Below are 4,536 nucleotides of genomic sequence, written 5' to 3'. Positions count from 1 at the left end.
GTAGTGCCTTTGAGGTATCTCAATACATGATTTTCCACGTTCCAATACAGCTTGGTAGGCCTAACCATCACTTGACTAAGTTGGTTAACTGCATAGCACATATCTGGTCATTTGTTCACCAAGTACATGAGTGAACCCATAGGCTACATGTAAACAGTAGCTTCCACTACTTCCCCTAAAGTATCATCCTCCTTCCTTCAGTTAACAGCTAGAGGAGTCTCCATGGGTTTACTTCTCTCCATGCAGAATCTCTTGAGTATCTCGTTGGCATACTTTCCCGAAGATACAAACAACTCCCCTTCTCCCTGCCATACCTCCATGCCAAGAAAGTAATGCATGAGCCCCATGTCCTTCATCTCAAACTCTCTTGCAAGGTCCTACTTGCAATATTTGATGAGATTCTCATCGCCTGTCAGTATAAGATCATTGACATAAAGTACAATGATCAACATCTTACCTTCCACCTCTATGTGATACAGGTTCACATCTGTTTCACTCTTCATGAAGCCCAACCCAGTGAAGTAGCTATCTATCATGGTGTACCAAGCACAGGGTGCTTGCTTCAATCCATACAATTACCTCTTGAGTTGACACACATGCGACTCATGGTCTGAGGTTTCAAAACCTTCAGACTACTCTATGTACACCTCTTCCTCAATCATGCCATTGAGGAAGGCAGTCTTCAAATCCATCTAATGGATCTTCCAATCCATTTGTGCTGATAGTGCAAAAATAGATCTGATTGATGAGTAACTTGCAATAGGAAAAAAGGTCTCATCATAGTTAATCCCCTCTACCTATGAAAAGCCACAGGCCACAAATCTAGTCTTATGCTTCTCCACACTACCATCTGTAGCTTGCTTTACCTTGTAAATCCAATGGGAGCTCACAACTGACTTGTCCTTTGGTCTCAGGACCACATCCCAAACACTGTTTTGAACTATGGAGTCATACTTCTCCACCATTGCATCAACCGAAACCAGCTGCTACACTGCTTCCTGAAAGGAAGATGGCTCTATCACAACACATGCACCCATAAGTGCCATGTATCCAGTGTACATCTCTGGTGACCTCCTCTGTCTGTGCTGAGAAGAGGGTGCTCCCACATTCTTCCATGCACCATCCAACAATCTATCAGCTTCTCTAGTGCGCTTTCTTCCCTCTCTGGAAGACTCTGCCTAAGTGGATGTATCCACTCTCTAAACCTCAGGATGTGGCTGCTCCACATCAATCTGAGGTCACTCAACCTTAGGATCTAAAATCTCCTCATCCGCATGTATCTCAAGCTCCCTCTCAAGGGATACTTGCATGGCCTTCTCCTCATCAAACCTAATATCCCTGTGAACCACTATCATCCAACTGGTTGGCATGTACACCCGATAGTTGTGGGACATAGCAATGTACACCACAAAGATCCCCAACTCTATTTTTGGCTCAAGCTTCTTCCGTGAATCTTTCGTCACATGGAAATAAACCGATGACCCAAAAATCATAAATTGAACATCTGACCTCTTACCGGAATAAGCCTACTCTGGTGTATTCATCTCAAGTATCAGATGTGGGCTATGGTTCTGAATATAAACCAGTGTGTTGCATGCCTCGGCCCATAAGTGTAGTGGTAGGCCCTAGTCATGCAACATCGCCCTTGCTTCCCCTACTATGCTCTTCTTCTTCCTCTTGACAATCCCATTCCGTTGAGGGTTATGGGGTGTCGTGAACTCTCATTTAATCCCTTCCAATGCACAGAAGTTTTTAAAGTCATTTGAGACATACTCACCACCGTTATCACTCGATATAGCTTTAACCTTCTTGTGAGACTCTTTCTCTACCAATGATTTGAATCCACAAAACTTTGTGAAAGTTTGATCCTTTTTCTGCATAAAAAATACCCAACATTTACGAGAATAGTCATCGAAAAATATAGCATAATAACCGTGTTTGGTTGTGGATGCTGTCGAGAATGGTCCACACACATCTGAATGGAATCTCTCCAGAATAGACTCTACTCGACTATCTCCGTCTCCAAAGGAAGACTTGGTGTATTTTTCCAAAGTAAAACCTTTGCATGTATCAACTTGCTCAAGCGTACATTTGGGAAGACCGATAGAGATTTGCTTTAATATCTTCAAAGCCCCATGATGCAAGTGGCCTAATTGCCTGTGCCACAACTCGCCGATGTCTCGGCTCAACATCTTTTCTGCTTTTGAACTCAAACCAGCACAATCCTCTACCTCTATCTTATAGAGATTTTGAACTCGAATCCTATCTTCTTTACTTGACCCGTGGCTATGTGTCGAAGGAACACCTTTCCTTTCGAAAAGATCACATCATAGCCTCTATCCTCAAGCATGGAAACAGATACCAAGTTCTTCATCAATACGGGTACATGCATAAAATTATTCAAGGTGAGCGGAGCTGCATGCTCTCTCTTAAAAGTAATAGTGCCCACACAAGTAACACTATACTTACCGTCATCACCCATCTCGATATGCACCTTGAGATATTTCTCCTCTAGCTCACTGAATAACTATTTGTCGCCAGTCATGTGGAATGAAGCTCCACTATCTAAGTACTAGACACTTCCCATCATTGAAGACACCATGCATGCAATGAGGGAAAAGTCTAATTCGAATTGGGAGGCCAAAGACACACCCGCCGCTCCTCTTAAGGAACTCTCCTTGGACTTCTTCAATTGATAATTTGTAGCAAAGTGACCCATCTTATGACAATGAAAGCATTTAAATTTCGTCATGTCCTTCTTCTTACCTCCATGATAAGAATCTGATTTGGAATGAGAAATTTTACCTTTCCCCTTCCTTTCCTTAATCGCTAAGGCACAATTCTCTTCATCATTAATCTTTGATGAAGAGCCATCCCTGGTGTTCCTCTTGATCTCATCCTGCATCAAATCCGACCATAGTCGTTCCCAATATGGCAGCTTCTCCCGACCATTGACAGAGTCCTAATAACTATGCCAACTCTTTGGGAGTCCAAGAAGAGAAAGGCTCACCATATCCTCCTCAGCAACCGTGATTCCAACACTTCTAAGTTCATCCCAACATTGAGTGAACTTGGTCAAGTATTTCAGAATTGTCTTGCATTTCTCCATCTTGATTTTACAAAGTTTATCCTTCATTGCCAACTTCCTTGAAGCACTATTATTCTGATACAAGTCCGTCAATGTTTTCCACATAGCATGTGGGGTTTGCTTTCCATGGAGACTCGAGACAATATGATCTCGAAATCCCTCAAGGATTATCTACCTTTGCCTTCGCCACACACTTATTCCACTCAGCCAAGTTCTGTGCATCAGTAGTTGTTGGCTTAGGAATTTCTTGTTCAACAAATTCCTTCAATCCATTGTCCTCTAGCACAACCTCCATCCTGTCTCTCCAAGCTATGAAATTTGAGCTACCTTCCAAGGCATACTCAAGCCTAAACCCATGGAATGCCATCTGCTAATCGTGAAGTATGTATTGCAAATTTGAGTTTCATCTGTAACCCAAAAACTCAAAACTTTGAAATCTCCTCTAGTATATTGTTCTCAGCTCCGATACCATGTAGAAAATCATGTAGATTCACAAGCTAATGCAATTTTCTAAAGCAAGAGACAAGAATATACTTCTACTCTTTACAGTGGAAGCCCATAAACATCGAGAAAACAATAATCAATAGAGGAAGAGAATCAAAGGCACATAACACAGTAAATATCCAGGGAAAGCCACAACTCAAAACCCCACTATCTGTTTTGTATTAATATGTAAAATCGAGATGAAATTACAATGCTATGTGTCGAAGGAACGCCTTTCCTTTCCAAAAGATCACATCATAGCCTCTATCCTCAAGCATGGAAACGGATACCAAGTTCTCCGTCAGTACAGGTACATGCATAACATTCTTCCAGGTGAGTGGAGCCACATGCTCCCTCTAAAAAGTAATAGTGCCCACATAGTAACACTATACTTACCGTCATCACCCATCTCGATATGCATCTTGAGATCTTTCTCCTCTAGTTAACTGAATAAGTCTTTGTGGCTAGTCATCTGGAATGAAGCTCCAATGTCTAAGTACCAAACACATCCCATCATTGAAGACACCATGCATGCAATGAGGGAAAAGTCCAATTTGAATTGGGAGGCCAAAGACTCACCTGCCACTCCTCTTGAGGACTTCTCCTTGGATTTCTTCATTGGACAATTTGTAGCAAAGTGACCCATCTTGTGACAATGAAAGCATTTAACTTTCGTCATGTCCTTCTTCTTACCTCCATTATAAGAATTTTATTTCCAATGAGAAAGTTTACATTTCCCCTTCCTTTCCTTAATTGCTAAGGCACAATTCTCTTCATCATCAGTCTTTGATGAAGAGCCATCCCTGATGTTCCTCCTGATCTCATCCTGCATCAAATCTGACCATAATCATTCCCAATTTGGCAGCTTCTCCCGACCATTGATAGAGTCTTGATAACTATGCCAACTCTTTGGGAGTCCAAGAAGAGAAAGGCTCACCATATCCTCCTCGGAAACCGTGATTCCA

This window comes from Pinus tabuliformis, chromosome 1_2, assembly GCF_031772625.1.
Source record: "Pinus tabuliformis cultivar Carrire ecotype Pingquan chromosome 1_2, CPIR1, whole genome shotgun sequence".
Lineage (NCBI taxonomy): Eukaryota > Viridiplantae > Streptophyta > Pinopsida > Pinales > Pinaceae > Pinus > Pinus tabuliformis.
The sequence above is the reverse complement of the archived record's forward strand: the minus strand, read 5'-3'. Positions refer to the sequence as shown.